This window comes from Lucilia sericata, unplaced genomic scaffold, assembly GCF_015586225.1.
Source record: "Lucilia sericata isolate MDLA Ls3-8-SP2 unplaced genomic scaffold, ASM1558622v1 Contig000080F_arrow, whole genome shotgun sequence".
Lineage (NCBI taxonomy): Eukaryota > Metazoa > Arthropoda > Insecta > Diptera > Calliphoridae > Lucilia > Lucilia sericata.
In genome coordinates this window covers 475,889-494,133 of record NW_023994113.1, presented here as the reverse complement: position 1 = coordinate 494,133, position 18,245 = coordinate 475,889, and the positions used below count along the sequence as shown (strand labels likewise).

General features: G+C 30.9%; 1 long non-coding RNA gene across 2 annotated transcripts in view; it reads left to right on the top strand.

Annotated features, from left to right (window-relative positions):
• The window catches only part of LOC119599541, a 196,038-nt gene that overhangs the window by 147,098 nt on the left and 30,695 nt on the right, over nt 1-18,245 (top strand). For both annotated transcript variants that reach the window (XR_005231080.1, XR_005231079.1), the window contains exon 7: nt 3,146-3,167. This is a non-coding gene — a long non-coding RNA (uncharacterized LOC119599541). The remainder of the gene's footprint in view (nt 1-3,145; nt 3,168-18,245) is intronic.

The following is an 18,245-nucleotide window of genomic DNA, read 5'->3' as shown; positions in this document are numbered from 1 at the left end:
AAAAAAAAAAAACAAAAAGAAAAAACCTTCAAACACACACATTCATATGTATCAACAAATGTCTAAACTAACACATTTAAATACTTTAAAACTGAATTTAAACCTTAGATACGATTTATAATAAATCATGCTTTTACTACGGAATATTTAAATAATTATCCTTGAGCTAAATAATTTGTTTTTTTTTTATTTCAAAAACTACGAATATATTAAATTTTAATAAAAAAAATATTAATCGTTATAAAAAAAGCTATAAAAGTAAATTAAATAAATAATGTAAAAAATACACTTTCTAGTTTTCATGCATAACTACACAAGTGGACAAAAAAAGGTGAAATAAGTTTTTTAATAACTTATATTGAATATATGCAACTCGAAGAAAATTTGATCGATGAGATTCTTTTGGCCATATTATATTAATCTATATATGTATATAAAAATAAATGTGTGTTTGTTTGTATGTTTGAACGTTATAGACTACTAAACGGCTGAACCGATTTTCAAATTTTCACAGCGTATTCGTGCATGTCTGGAATAGGTAATGGGCTACTTTTTATTTTGAAATTGAGTGGGCGGAGAGCCACGCCCATATTAAGAAAATATGAAATGCGTATATTTGAGATAATATAACAGTTAAAGTCCTCAAATTTTGTCGGAGCCACTTTAGTGTCAATATGATTATTTAGGACAAAAAGTAGGCGGACTAGCAGTAGGAGGCGTGGCACCTCCCAATATAAATAAATAACTTTAACATCACAGCGTATTCGTGCATGTCTGGAATAGGTAATGGGCTACTTTTTATTTTGAAATTGAGTGGGCGGAGAGCCACGCCCATATTAAGAAAATATGAAATGTGTATATTTGAGATAATATAACAGTTAAAGTCCTCAAATTTTGTCGGAGAAACTTTGGTGTCAATATGATTATTTAAGACAAAAAGTAGGCGGACTAGCAGTAGGAGGCGTGGCACCTCCCAATATAAATAAATAACTTTAACATCCATTTAAACATTTTGGGCAATAAATTGGCGGACTACACATGAGGGGAGCGGCACCTCCCATATTAATTAAATACAAAAATTCGTTTATCTGGGAAACTAATGGAACTTAATTCTTCAAATTTTGCACGAAGAACTTAAATATTCATCTACACATTTTAGAGAATAAAGGACGGACTTTCATCTAGGGGGGCTTGAAGCCTTCATGTAATTAAATAGAAAAATTCGTATATCTGAGAAACTATTAGAGCTAGAATCTTAAAATTTTACTTGAAGAATTTTGACATTCATCTGAACATTTAAAGTATAACGGGCGGACTTTCATTGGGAACTTTGCACCTCCCATATGAATTAAATATAAAATTTCGTTTATATGGGAAACTAATAGAACTTGCTACTTAAAATTTTGCACAAATTATTTTAATATTCATTTGAACATTTTGGGGAAAAAGTGCGGGCTTTCATCTGGGGAGCTTGAAGCCCCCACTGAGAAACTATTAGAGCTAGAATCTTCAAATTTTACATGAAGAACTTTGACATTCATGGGAACATTTAGAGAATAACGGGCGGACTTTCATGTATCTTGGGAACTCTTATATTCTTAAAATTTTTCATAGATAGATAGAAATTGGCGATAGATAAAAACAGGCGAACTTGCAATAATTTGCTTGACATCTCCCATGTGTAATGTAATGTAAATCTGGAAAACTATTGTAGTTAGAATCTTCAAAATAGTGGGTTTTTATTTACAAATATTGCTTTAAGGGTAGCAAAGCATACTGGGTATAGCTAGTTTTAAATAATTTTAAAGTACCTAACTATTTTTCTAACCACTTCTGTACTATACGATTAGCTTGCAAACTGCTTCATTTTGTTTTTAAATAATAAATAATAAACATGCAATATTGCACATTATATGAAATATTTTGTGCTCATTTTTTTATTGTAATATTTTGCACATTTCCCCATATCATGAACGTTGAATATTCCTAAAAATCAAGTGTACAACAACAATAACACAGAAAAAACTCATTTTCTAAATGACAAGTGAAGGTGGCATTTAAAAAAGTTCAAATTAAAAGTGACTTCAAAATGTTGTGAATTAATAACATTTGATATCAACAAAAATACGTTTGGGGCTGCAAATAATAAACTCACTTATACACATGCATATATACATATTTTCACTTACACAAATACGATTTATGTACATTTTGTGCATATGTATTACATGTTATGCTTTTTATACACCCCCCACACACACACACTGTCATACATACAAACATTTGCATTATGTTTGGTTTGATTTCTACATTGAATTGACACAATTTACATAAATAGTACAAATTTGAATACAATCACAAACATCACCAGAAAACAAACAAACGAACGAACGAACAAACATGCAAATTTAAATTTGAATTCAAATTCAAATAACAACTATCGAAACCTCAGGAACCAACCATAAACATAAATACATATAAACAATCTCACGTATATATAGTATGCCCAGCAGTTCGGTTGGACAGTCCTGAACCACATATATATTTAACATACAGCTTAGGATTCCCCTAGTCACCGACTGCCCAGCTATTTGAACATGTGCTTGTCCTACGAGCAAGTCAATCGTCATCCCACAGACAACGAAGAGACAGACAAAATGATTAAGTTTGTTGTTTAGGTGTCCACTCTATCGTTTACAAAGGGGACACTAAAGTGACGAATATCTTCATTCTCGTTTACAAAGAGTACGTCCATGACGAAAGACAAATTAGAGCCAACTAGTTGATTAGATGTTATTGAAAATCAGTGTCTTTTTCGGATGCATTGACTCTTTGTCGAACTGTTGGGTGTACGTAAATTTTTGCATATTCAAATACACATACAAAGTATAGCAAATTTGCAACTTTAACTCCTATGACGCCTGCTTTTAGGCAATACATTATTGGGATTAAACAAGTACTTATTATTAAGCGCGGGAAATGAAATTATTTCTAAAAAATATGCATTTTCATAAAGATATCACTTATTTCTTTTCTAAGTCTCTAGTCTAGAAAAGATACAGCTCGTATATTATTAAACTTTAAATAAACAACAATTTACTTAATAAATATTAAAATTAATAATTTTTTAACTTTTCTATTGCAGATTCCACATAACATGACAATTGGTAAGTAGAGCCACTATTATACAAATATTTTGTAAAATGTTTATAGTTGATGTTAAGGATTTAAAATTGACCTTTGACTACTTACAGCTAAACTGTATCAATAAGGATTAGATAGTATGGATAAAATAACAAACTTTATGAATTTTTCAATATTTGCAAAACTTGTAAAGAATAGTAAAATCTCTAAGAATTGGATATTTCTGAAAAATCAATTTTTTCATACATATATTTATGAAAATATTAGACAGACGATTATGCTTCCAAAGATGAATTTAGTTAAAAAATTTAAACCTACTAGCTTGCAACATAATGTAACAAACCAAAATCTCTGTTGGAATCGAACCCACGATTCCATCCTGATAGAGTAGTGTAAGTCTTCTTGTTTTCCATACTTGATAATCGTTACAATATAACACGTTAACTATACCAATGTCCTAAGAAATTGTGATCAAAATATTAAAAATAGATTAATAAAGTCGTATTCAATGGCGATCAGATTTAGCAAAAAATCAGTCAAAAAGTTTAGGTTAGCTTTTTGACTGACTTCATCCTATCACTTTGTGGTATCTGAAAAGATATTGAAGCGCAAGAGAAAAAAATCAACAAAGTTTCGAATAGAAAATTTAGGGATAAGAGAGAAAGAGAGTCAGGGACTTACACAAACACTATTATGATTCAATCAGTACTTACCATTTCTGAACCAATTGTAGTGCAAGCTTAATTTAGAACACACATATGTCCGTTTGGTCCACTTGTGACATCTGAAAAGATATTGAAGCAAAAGAGAATTTTACATAGAAATATGGATAAGGCAGAGAGTCAGGGACTTATACAGACACTATTCTGGATAAATCTAGACTTCTTATTCAATTTGGACTTATCATTCCTGCAGTGCAAGCTTTATTTAGATCACATATAGATAAAAAGTGGATAACACGAAAATACACTATCAACAGAGCGATAAAGAGAGAGAGGGTGACAGTGTTAGGTACTGATGCAGAAAACTATTAATTTACGTGATACGCCTATTTCACGGTAGTAATTTTTCAACCACAGGGTGAGCTAGAGACGACTCACAATCGCCTGTTTGTGACTTGCAATGAATACTGAGAGGGATATTTTTGTACGTAGTTCTAACTGTCCATAAACAAGCACTTTACTTGAGTACTTGAGGTATCTATTTTCTGATCCACTGCGTAACTTTCGAGATGTCAAAACATCACTTACGATTAAAACTACGCAGATGGAATGATCTCTATTAATTTGGGAATAAGACGTAATCGGTAGTGCAAAATACGATTACATATAAATAAGCCAAAGACAAGTTTCTTTTCACAGAGAACGGTAAGTCTGATATGAACAGAGCCAAGCCTAAACATACCCGAAAAAAAACGGTCAATTCTTTGTTGTCACTTGAATAAGATCCATCAACCCTGGACGCTATTTATCTGACACATTCATTGCAAAACATCAAAAACATTCATTCTAGGAATACGGGTAAGCGAGGGCAGTATATACCTTCAGTCATTCTGTATCTAATTCATTTGTCACCAACACATTTGCAGCACTTAGCCCCACAGTCACTTCTCTGAAGATGTATATCTGTTGTTTTTTCGACAACAGCTCTGAACTTATCCCGAAATATTTATTTCACCTTGCAACATTATCTTCCCGGGAAGCTACCTCGTGCACCCAAAAAGACCAAAGACCAATACCTGGGGGCTATCGGTTCCCGTGTTACCATAAAAAAGTTCTCAAGTTCAGTACCATGTCAAATCATTTCAAGAAAGGCCGAGGATACATTTGACACCACCAGTTTGTAGTCACGTCAGTACTGGCTCCTCTTTTATGCCAGGATTCGGGGGAACTTTACTGGTGCAATCAGAACACACTAATTCTGAACTAATTGAATTGTCTAATGGAGGCTATAATGCTGTCTAGCCTTATGTCAAATAACTCTGACAAACCATTGAAGCAACGCTATTATTGAAATTTAAAAATAATATCGCCTAATGCAGATCAGTGACTGGCGAGATGCTCAATTGATTCCTCTTCATCATGACAACTTTTCCAGATGTGGTTATAACAAGTCTTCTTGCATGGATATCAAATTTACACAGGGCTCTGTGAAAATCATGTTGCTTAATTGAGTTTAGTTTCAGAAGATATGCCAAGAATCATCTCTAAAATATTGGACATATCCCAGCAAAAATAAAACGAAGTACTTCCTTCTGAGGAAGTGATGTTTATATAGTATTCTATTATATTACAATTTCACTTCCGAATATCTATCAAAAAAAGAGCAATAAAATTACTTCTTGAGAATGACTACAGAAGTGGTGAGTTTGGAATCAAATAAAAGAAACATCCCTCCTATGACAAGCCTGTGTTAAAATCATTACTTTTTCAGATTTTTTCAGTACTTCCATGGAGTAAATTCTACTTCTATATTTTATTGCTGGGATCTTTCTGGTTGTGGTACTATATAGAATATCTGTTGAGTTTATCGCCATCATGTTTAAGGATATCTGACATTCTGGATATGGTGTCCAAAGTTGTCAGCGTCTTCGATGTAGTTTGACTGTAGTCATTCCATAGCCAGATTGCTAATAACGCAAGCCAACAAATTTTTAACCCAGAAAGCATTGGTCAGAAACGTTATATCAGCGCGAAGATTTTGAAATCTGAAAGTCTACCTTAAAATACAGGTTTAACCCGTGTTATAACTTCTTCATTCTTAGAGATATTGTAACCCAAAGCTTGAAACCCGAAGTGTGCTACATTTATTTCGAATCCCGAATGTTATCTTGATTTCAAATTCCACTGTTAAAAAGCCAAAAACAACATTTAATAAGTTTTATTTAAGAATTCCGTTCAAAAATCTTTAATCCAACCATCTACAAAGTCTTTCTATTCAGTCAAAATAAATAAGTATTTCTTACTTGTTTACTATTGTCCTATTTATAAACATTTCACTGTCAACTGGTTTCTTTTATTCAATTGTGAAAATCATCAAGTTGCTGTTCAATGATTTTATTGTTGTTTGTATTTAAATGTCATTGTCATACATATTTGTTTTTCTTGTTCTTGTTTGCCTTGATTTGCTGTCATAACAATGGATGAAAAGAGCTTAACATTTTCTGGATATTCAAACATAGTGTAGTTCCTAAGATGATGTTTTAAATACAAAAAAAATACACAATATTTCCTTTAGTTAGTATCTAGATATACCCAGTAGTCTTGAAAGTAGTTAATGTATCCCATTTATACAGTAATATTTAATGACTGATGACTACTTAAACATATTACAGGTAATCGGGCGGAAAAACAATTTTTACTTAAGTTTGGTTATCGAGTAATCTGTAATTTGTTAGAGTTATTCAGAACTACTCGAAATATTGTTACTACTAACTACTTTAAATCTCTTCAAGTGTGACTTATCCTTTTCCTAGAGTGAAGTCAAATTAATCGAATATAAAATATAGATTATAAAGGGGCTTTTGAAATCAAAGTGTAAGGAAAAATGAATAAGACAATATCGAAAATAATAAAGTAGCAACTGACTCTATGCTAGACTACTTGTGCTATGTTAAATAACTACTTAGAAATACTGTTTAAAAGAGACGCATTAGTTACTTTCATAACTGCTGGGTTATTTTACTTCTTGATAAGTATAATATTATTGTTGTAAATTAGTTATAAGTATTTTATCAGTTTTAAAGTAACTATTAATGTTTTCTCATGTTGTGTATATATTTTGCTGCTCTGCCATTACTTTATTAAGTTCATATCGAAATCGATTTGCTTTGAAAAGAGAAAAAGAAAGAAATTTTGATTAGTTGACTAGTTTTTAAAATTTATTCTACTGTAACATTTGCAGTCGTAGTTGTTGTCAGATAGTTTGATGTTAAATCAAATAAATACAAAACAACATAGAAAAGAAGAACAAATTTAAAAAAAGAAAAATATTTCAGATACTTTATTACTTATGTACGTCTTGTTGCTATTGTTAAATGTTGTTGTAATTGTTAATACAGTTGCTGTTGTTGCTGTTGCCATTGTTAAGCACTAATCGGGAAGGAAACACAAATTGCAAGAGTAGTTGTTTAACAACGATTACAACTACATACAATAAATGATGCTGTTGCAGTTACTACCCTGCAGCTTTGGGGTGACTGTTTTATATTACTAACTTACCGCTTAAACACTAGGGTGTTACCTGAATTCCTATTCGTATTGCAAAGAGTGCATATTTGCCAAATAACCCAAGAAGAGACATATACTGACTCCTTGCAAACTTGCTGGGCAACTCTACTATTGCTGTTGATGTTACAGATGAAGATAATAAAGAAATATGAAATACAAACCCAAGGAAACGGATGTTTATTCTTTATTCTTGTTCATAGTCTCTTAAATACAACTTTAATACTGTTACATATTGTTATTGTTGCTTGTTATTTGTATTAACTACATATTGTTGTTGATGTTACTTACTGTTGCTATTTCCATTGTCAAAGAAAAAGTCGTCTATCAATTGGTTGGTATTTTCTGACTTTTTTCACGAAAAAGTAAAATAAAGATGCTTAGCGATTTTAAAGAAGAATAAAGATTTTCAAATACATAAACAACTAATATGATAAACTTCTAGAATAATTCCACTAAAACTCAACATTATGTTTAATTTTTCTAAAAAAAAATTCCATGAATTTTTCATTCATTAAAAAACTTGCAGGAAATTTGATAAATTTCACTGTTTTTAACTGCATAACCGACAAACTGCATTATCCAATGCTAAAAAAAATTGTAATATTTAGCTAATTGCAGAGATTAGTTAAGTTGACACTGTTTTCTTGTCAATTGTTTCACTTATCAGCTGTTTTAAAAGGAGTCAATGCTCCCTTAAAAGAAAGTCAATTCCACTACTGTTTAACCACTAATTCGTATACAGTCGTTACGAGAGTTATAATAGTATCCCTAATCACTGATACCATAGAAAAGGAAGGGATTCATAGAACCCGGACAACTACCGCCGGATTGCAATTTGTTCTACTCTCTATCTAAAGTCATGGAGAGTGTTCTAAACCATCATTTGGTAGTCTATTTGTATAATAATTAACATCTCGACGACAGACCCTATAGCTTTCGAACTGGTCGATTTACTCGCGACCTAATGGTACTTCTCGCAGAGCAGAGATGCCGATAAATTCACCGCATGGGTGTAAGCAGAGTAGTGGTATTGGACTCATCAAAGACATTTTATCGAGTATGAGCAGTAGGAATGAAATTTTGCCTTTTTATTTCAAATATCCTTCTCAAGAAAATCATGTGAATAGTTATGGAGGCGTCTTCTTCTAACGATCTTATATTAATCTCCGGAGTTCCTCAAGGCTTCTTTAACTCTTAACGACTTATTAATGATAACATCGAATCCAATGCGGATGACTGCAATATATGTCATTCATATTCTGATTTAAACCTAGACTTAATGACCCTATCCGCGTGGAGTAAATTTAATCCTGTAAATTTTAATGCCCTTAAAATCCAATATTCTTCACTGACTCGTAAACGACTTGTAACGCCTCTTTTACTACATCTTCGCATGAATGATGTGATCATCGATGCATTTGATTCTGTGTATGACCATACAATGTGACATCTGATGGAACCGCCTTATCTTTGAAATAGCAAAAGATGCATTTAAATGTTTAGGTTTTTAAGACGTTTTATACATTACTTCGCTTCCTCCGATCTGTCCAGCATTTACACCACTTACATACGACCTAAAATTTAATATAATTCCCTTATATGGCCTTGAGTTGGTTGACAGGATACAAAGAAGGGAAGTGTGTCTTATAGACGATGAAACTGTCACTGATTCTGTTGATTCCCCAGAACATAGCATACTTTCACTAGAACGTAGCATGCTTGTCCTTACTCTACAGATATTTCTATGGACACTGTTTAAAAGAGATAGTGGAAGACAAGACTTTCACGTAGATCTCATCCACATGCCATAGACTGAAACACTGAACGCACTTTCCATTATAGAGAAAGTTCATTTTTTGGACGATCCATACGTTGTAGAACATCTTTCCAGCCAGCATCTTCCAGGTATAATATAATATTAGTCAATTTGATTCAAACATTAACACTTTTCTTATTTTCCTCCACTACACACCTCAGAAAGTACTTTATTCCATAACCTGTCATTAATTATCTAAAGCATAGTAGTTTGCTATTGGGAGGATCGGTTGATCCTCTGATAAGTAGTTTCGATCAATAAAAAGTGCTATTTGGGTGAGACAATTAATTCCCTTCTAACGATATATTATAACATAATTTTGAAACTTTTTTGCTGCCCTAATTAAAACTTAATCCCACTAATAAAATATTTCATTACTAACTATTACTTATTTATTACAATTTACTGTTTTGTCTTCATTAACTTTTTTCTTGATTTACACGAACAATTTTTTTTCACTTTTTTACCTTCTGAAGAATTTCTTGATAATTTAACACAAAAGAACATTGTTTGATGAAAAAACTTATAAAGCATTGTGTAGTTGGACAATATTTGAGTTTTTAATTTAAAGTTTTTTCCCTACAATTTAACTCCTCCTGTGCAAAATGTATCTTAACAAGTTGGTGTTTAAATTAGAATTTTCTTTAGTTGTTTAAATTTTACCCAAAATTTACACATTTACAGAGAGAGAGAGGAGACCCAGCTGAAACATTTTACCTTCATAATGTCCTTCATGCATACATACACAAAAATCGAGTAAAACTTGTAGAAATTTATGCAAATGTATTAGTAAAACAATGAAAAACTTACGGAAAAAAGAAGAAAAGAAAAATAGAAAAACCACTTTATTGCGTGGTCGGTCACTGTCTTAGGAAAGAAACTACATGAAAACTACTCATGATGAAATATACTTTTATATATATTTACACTATAATACTATTGCATATACATATATTGCAGTAATGGGCAATACCCCTAGTATGCTTACGTGTGATGCTACAAATAACGAACTCCATTTTAATGCCGAAGTGGCAACAGATAATAAACGATATAAGGTTTTATTAAGTTTGAATTAGCATGTAATACACGCGTATCAATGACATGAAAGCATTTACCCAGAATTTAAAAAAAAAATATGTCCATGACTGACGTACACTATTACCATTTCTTTACTATTTTTATCACATTTTTTCCATTACATTAAATTATGACGCTTAATTTACATATCTGCCAGAATTTAATGCCGTAACATCATTTCATAACGTTTCATGGCTTTACTTTTCCTTCAACTTAATTCATTTTTCTTTCATTTTAAGTTTTTTTTTTTTCTTCTTTTTCAATGTAATCATAGATTATAGCATTGAGGCAAAAGTGCTAAGCTTATTAGATACACAAGGCTATTAATTTGATGGGCTTTTATTATACCCCTTATGAGCTATACAACATTAGAAGGAGATTTGAACATTTTGTTAGGTTTGTTTCGAATCGAAGTATTTTCCACATCTTTAAGAAGGACCAAATAGTCTTAAGTGAATTTTTGACAATATTTCAGCCACAATACAATGTAGTGTTAACCTATCGGGTATATCACTTTAATGGGAAGAGGTTATTGGGTTTGTGCTAATGTTTGTGACGGTATACCAATCTTAGAATGATTTTCTGAGTGAGTCCGTCCGTCTGTCAGTTAATGTACATAACCTTCCATTGTCCCTGGGACGAAACCTATTGAAAATGGTTAAAATCGTTCTATTATTTTACCTAGCTCTCATCAGGTATGGGCTAATTCATTATATGGTCAATTACTTGTAATGTTAAATTAAGCAATAAACAATTACAATTGCAATTGAAGTTTTTCCACTTACAATTACTTGTAATGTGTAATTAACCAATAACCAATTACAATTATTTGCAGTTGTAATTAAAGTTTCCAATTAAAATTACTTGTAATTGTCACTAAGGTATTACTAATTACAAATTGCATGTAATTATAAGAAACAAAAGAAATTCTTCAATTACAATTACAAGTAATTCTAATTGGCAAAACTTCAATTATAATTACAAATAATTGTCTTTGGAAAAACTTTAATTATAATTACAAGTAATTGTAATTGGTAAAGCTTCTATTACAATTAATTCAAATGTAATTGTAATTGAAAATGTAGTCATTTCCCCCTAACCCTGGCTCCCATACAACTGAGCCTCCAGAATCGGACTTTTGACCTCATAATTATGTTTTATATACCTGCATCTCGACAAAAAACGGTACAACTAAGTTTTATACTTGCGTTGATGACCCTGCCGAGTTTTGTAATGATCAGGCCTCATTTGACCCTAGCCCTCATACAAAATCCCATTTAGAAAATGCGTTAAATATCCAAAATTCTCTTAAAAACCAATGCCGCAATGAAATTTAGAATAAAAACATTTTATGTAAAAGTATATCCATCCATCCACCAAATTTTAAGGGGATTGGACCAAATTTTTCCCAGTCCCGATTTAAAGAATCTTTCAGAAAATTAGTTTTTCATCAATAAATTTCTTAAATATATCGGAGACATTTAACTTAAGCAAATAAGTAATTTTCTATTCTCTTAATTAGTGTAGGCTATTATATGGTCGACCACGCCCGACTATAATTTCTTACTTGTTTATGAATAGGTTTGTTAGTCTATAAAGAAAATTAATATTCATTATATTTAAATATAACTACAACAGTTTATTTAAATTTTAAATAAATATTTTGTGGCAATTTTCACATTGATGGGAATCCGTTTGTTGTTAGCACGATGGGGCCCAGAAGAAAAGAAGATCAAATAGGTTAAACCATTAACATGTTTTGAATCAAAATATATATTAGTTTGAATAGTGGATGTACATACATACATATGTACATCAAATCCGAAGAAATATACCTAGGGACTATCGGTGCTGCTGTGCACTCCTTCAGCAGTACTTCTGGTGGGAATCGAAGCCATGACCTTATATCTAGCAGACTAGAAACTAACCATCCTACCCTACCGGAGACCATACGAATCGGAATAAACATGAAAAACGTTGATTCTATTCAAAGTCCTCATTCCAAAGGCAACCAATAATTCTTTGAATCTTAAGCAAAGAGATTTAAGGATTCAAATTGGAAAATTATATTTCCAATTTTATTTTCACTTGTTTATTAATTTGATGTTGGGTAAACAAGATTCTATGCAAACGCATATAACGCTCTTACTTGTTTCTGTGAGCAATCTGTTAAGGCTTAAGTAGACTATGGGGGAGTGTAAAAAAATATAAGGATTTTATTTTTTTAAGCATATGTGTTTATATTGTAATGATAATATTATAGCATTAAGATAAAGATACAACGATTAACGCTTCTCATACAAAAATTTGAAAATATTAAATATATCCTACTCCAATTCAAAATGGCTCAAAGTGTAGTGGTAATAATTTGAAAGAATTTTATAAAGTTTATAGCCAAATGTCATCTCCTAACTTTACCTTAATTAGTTTAAAAAGAAAGAACATAGTTCCTTGTCCAATCGAATCCAAACATGCAAAGTTTCTTGAATTACAAATACCTTGTGCTGCTACCTCGCAATGATATTGATTACCTTACAATACCCTTGGGCCATTTCGATGCCATAGAAGGACGCACAGTGGTATAGGAAAAAAAAAAGAGGGAAATAATTCGGTAACTTCTAAACGGTTAATCCGACTTTAATGAAATTTGGTATGCACAAAAAGGAGGTGTTGTCGAGTTTAGGTTTTGAATTTGGACCTTATAGGCCAACCAGGGGCCCGGCGGGGGGTCCTCAAATTAGGACACCTCGGCTATGTTAAATTTTTAAAACGATCTTATTTCTTCATTTGAGTTCCGATTTAAAAAAAATTTCGTATATAGAATCTTCTCATCGAGCACTATAAAAAATGTCGTCGTAGCAGTAAATTATCTCTTATAGTTTAGGAGATATTCGCATTTGAAAATTAAAATTTTAAAATTTTTACCGTCCTTACTTTAGTTTTTTGATAATAGCGGGTCCAAATATTACCGATTTTCGCCATTTCTTTTTTTATTCGCTTAACAACAAGTTTATATATCAAGCAGTGAAAGAATTATATAAAAAAAGGCGATTTTTTGCCATTTTTTTGGGAAAAAAGTATCTTTTTCTTTTTAAGTTATCTAAAAAGTTTCTAGGAAGATGTATATAGAATTTATACTTTTTGAAAAGCTGACTTTACATAAAATACGATAAATGAAACAAAACCTAAAAATTTTTGATACCGAGGGGACCAGATCCATCCAAAAAAACCCTATTTTTTATATAAAATTCAATTTTGAGCAAAAATTCTCAAATCGCATAGTCGATATCAAATTATAGTGACCTGTTTTATATGACCCAATATGTTCTTAATCATTTTGTAACGGGTTTCGATAACCCCGCCCCTGGTATGGATATAATAGGCAAAAAACCAAAAAATCCCATTTTTGGGATTTTTTAAAACTTTTTTGGGAATTCCGGGATTTCTAATAAGAAAATTCGAAATTTTTATTTAATTTTGGATTTTGAGTAAAAAAATCTACCTAACTGTAAAATTTCATCAAAAAATATTCATAAATAAAATTTTTATTGCAATTTGAAAAATTTGTATCTTCGCAAAAACTGAATAAAAAACATTTTTTAATTTTTTTTTAAAAAGTATTCCGCGAATTTTTTAATTTTCAAAAATTATATACAGTTTTGAAAAATAGACAAAATTACCTTTCCATTGATATATAACATGCCTACCTAATGTTTTTTAAGTGACAAATTAATTAGGGAAAACTCAACATCTTTTAGAGAATTTACCTAGTACTATTATTTTCATCCATACATTTGTTAGGCATGTTTTACTACCTAAATTTTTATGAATTTTTACAGCCACTTTTTACGATTAATCTTTTATTCTTTATCCCTAAAAAAAATTAACAAGTATTTATTTTATATAAAAATAGTCTTTATTAATTTTTTTTTTTTTATAAATTAATATAATTTTGTAAAATAATCGGTATCACAGTAGTCCATATCTAAAAGATAAAGTAAATCTTTAAATTCATGAATATTTTCAAATGCTAACGTTTTGTAGCAAATCCAACGTTTCCTTATAGTAGATAAAACAGGATCAGAAGATAGAATCAGATTATTAAAAATATCTTCATTTTGAGACTGCCTAGAACACTTCCTTGAGCTAAACTGATGAATATGCTTAAAGTCTCTATTCCTCGATTCTTGGGGTTCTTCTGTAAGCTCTCCTAAAGGCAGAATATTATGTTCTATGATGACCTTTCCATGACATAATATCTTGTGAACTGTAGGTGTCATTTCTTTCCAGGGATATAATTCCAAAAGTAATTTAGAAACTTTTGTAGAATACTCTCCAAATTTTGTTGCGTTCACTTTATGCTTGCTATTTATCGCCATTAGAATAATATTGACCTTTTGCAGTAAATCCATACTAATTCCGGTTATTTCGGAAGTAGTTTCAAAATGTTTAAAAAAACGTCTAGCGGTATTACCATCGTTTGTGCTTCCATATCCTGTGAGTGGTTTATCAATATTTAATCCCATCCGCTTTTTAAATTCCTCTTGAATTCTTCGTTTCTCACTGGCTCTCATTTCCATTAACTCCTTATTGTTATTTGCACTTTTGTTTGCATTTTCCGGTATGCTTCTGTACTTTAAATCATATGCTAAATGTAGAAAATGTTCCAGAAATCGTATGCGAGCATGTAGGGGGGATATTCCAAATTGTAATGTTTCCTCATTTATTGATCTTTGCTTGGAAATATTCGAAAATTCTGATTTTTTATCACCACATATGTAGCAGTACCAAGTAGATGATGTTCCTGTAATGGCATTTCCAACTTTCCCATCAATCATTGTAAGTTTTAAATCATAGGACATGTTAAACGAATAATTTTCTATTTCGATTGTTATAGGTTCCAAGTTTTTAATTTCTGCTTCAATACGATTTATCAAATCTTGCGTTGTTGTTTTGGATTCCTTTATATACTCAAAGCTTATTGGCCTACAAAAAGCTTTGGATCCTGGAGTCGAATTCTTCCAAATATCATCGAAACTGGTTGATGGAGAATCGCTGTCAGCATACTTTCGAATTCTTAATGGAACTAGCGATGCCATAAATACACTTTTATACTCGGAAGATGATTCACTTGTGTTGATTTGTTTATATTCCGAGAGTGCTGATAATCCATCACATCCCCACTTACAAATGAGTTGAAGATCACAAGAATTTATTTTTTTTAGTTGGTCTGAAGAAAAGTCAGAAGCAATCCTTAAAGCAGTATTTTCGAGTAGAGCGCCGAGTCCAATAACAGCCTTCCGATCAGTTATTTCAATAGGAGGTGGTATAATGCTTTTCTTCTTTTCATTTATTTTGTCATATGATGGTAAAACATCCACTCCTTTTTCAGATAGCGCCTTTCTTAACGTTATGTAGTTATCACGACTTAATCCCAGCTGCAACATAAGCGCAATAGCTTCTTCCTCAGTGAACGTTGTATCAGATGATGGTGTGGGTATACTCTTTACAATTCTTTTCAGTCGTCTTGGTGATGCGGTTGGAAGAATATTTGCAATTTTTATGGCATCCAAAGGCTGTTTTTCTTTTCTTAACATTGCTTTAAAAGTGTCCGAAACTTCTTCGTTAGATAAGGTTTCTAGTGAAGTTGATAACCTTTTCCTCTTAGATTTTGAGCTCAAATCCTCATACTGCTTACAGGGAGCACCAACAGTTGATACGCAAATAGCAACTTCTACACATTCATCCAGCCAATCAGAAAATTTCGATCGAAATTTAGCAATGGAATACCGAACACTCTTCAGTTTTATATCAACTGATTTTATAAAATTTTCAATTTTACATATATCAGTTTTATCCACTTTATTTTTATGTGCAGTTTCAATATATTTCAATAAGAAGTTCACTTTATCTTGAAAAGGAGCTGAAGAGTGTTCAAATAAAATGGAGCACAAATCATTTTTTTTTAGTACGATCGCCATGGTTAGAAAATTACAAATAATTACAAACAGATATAAACCTGTCTTATATATTAATTACAGGTACTTAAATTAAATTATTTTTTAAAGGGTTATGATATTCTACCTAATATGTCTAACGTATCCTTATGTAATGAATTTTTCCTCAATAGGTCACTTTAATAAGCTACCTATTAAAGTGACCTATAGGGGTAAAAATCATTACAGTTTAAAAAATAATACCTGAAAATTTTTTAATATATGTAACAAATTTAAGAGTTAACGTTATGGATGAAAATAATAGTGCTAGGTAAATTTTCTAAAAGATGTTGAGTTTTCCCTAATTAATTTGTCACTTAAAAAACATTAGGTAGGCACGTTATATATCAATGGAAAGGTAATTTTGTCTATTTTTCAAAACTGTATATAATTTTTGAAAATTAAAAAATTCGCGGAATACTTTTTTAAAAAAAATTAAAAAATGTTTTTTATTCAGTTTTTGCGAAGATACAAATTTTTCAAATTGCAATAAAAATTTTATTTATGAATATTTTTTGATGAAATTTTACAGTTAGGTAGATTTTTTTACTCAAAATCTAAAATTAAATAAAAAGTTCGAATTTTCTTATTAGAAATCCCGGAATTCCCAAAAAAGTTTTAAAAAATCCCAAAAATGGGATTTTTTGGTTTTTTGCGTATTATATCCATACCAGGGGCGGGGTTATCGAAACACGTTACAAAATGATTAAGAACATATTGGGTCATATAAAACAGGTCACTATAATTTGATATCGACTATGCGATTTGAGAATTTTTGCTCAAAATTGAATTTTCTATAAAAAAATTAAAAAATGTTTTTTATTCAGTTTTTGCGAAGATACAAATTTTTCAAATTGCAATAAAAATTTTATTTATGAATATTTTTTGATGAAATTTTACAGTTAGGTAGATTTTTTTACTCAAAATCTAAAATTAAATAAAAAGTTCGAATTTTCTTATTAGAAATCCCGGAATTCCCAAAAAAGTTTTAAAAAATCCCAAAAATGGGATTTTTTGGTTTTTTGCCTATTATATCCATACCAGGGGCGGGGTTATCGAAACCCGTTACAAAATGATTAAGAACATATTGGGTCATATAAAACAGGTCACTATAATTTGATATCGACTATGCGATTTGAGAATTTTTGCTCAAAATTGAATTTTCTATAAAAAAATAGGGTTTTTTGGATGGACCTGGTCCCCTCGGTATCAAAAATTTTTAGGTTTTGTTTCATTTATCGTATTTGATGTAAAGTCAGCTTTTCAAAAAGTATAAATTCTATATACATCTTCTTAGAAACTTTTTAGATAACTTAAAAAGAAAAAGATACTTTTTTCCCAAAAAAATGGCAAAAAATCGCCTTTTTTTAATTTTTTAAATTAAAATGCCTATAACTTTGGACTCAGTCATGATTTTTACATAATTCTTTCACTGCTTGATATATAAACTTGTTGTTAAGCGAATAAAAAAAGAAATGGCGAAAATCGGGAATATTTGGACCCGCTATTATCAAAAAACTAAAGTAAGAACGGTAAAAATTTTAAAATTTTAATTTTCAAATGCGAATATCTCCTAAACTATAAGAGATAATTTACTGCTATGACGACATTTTTTATAGTGCTCGATGAGGAGATTCTATATACGAAATTTTTTTTAAATCGGAACTTAAATGAAGAAATAGGATCGTTTTAAAAATTTAACATAGCCGAGGTGTCCTAATTTGAGGACCCCCCGCCGGGCCCCTGGTTGGCCTATAAGGTCCAAATTCAAAACCTAAACTCGACAACACCTCCTCTTTGTGCATACCAAATTTCATTAAAATCGGTTTAGAAGTTACCGAATTATTTCCCTCTTTTTTTTTTCCTATACCACTGTGGGACGTAGAAGGTATTCTGAACCAATTCTAATCTTCAAATATTTACCTTTTGTCATATACACCATACATCCTCGTTCAAGCGACCAGTTCTGAGTATATTTACTAG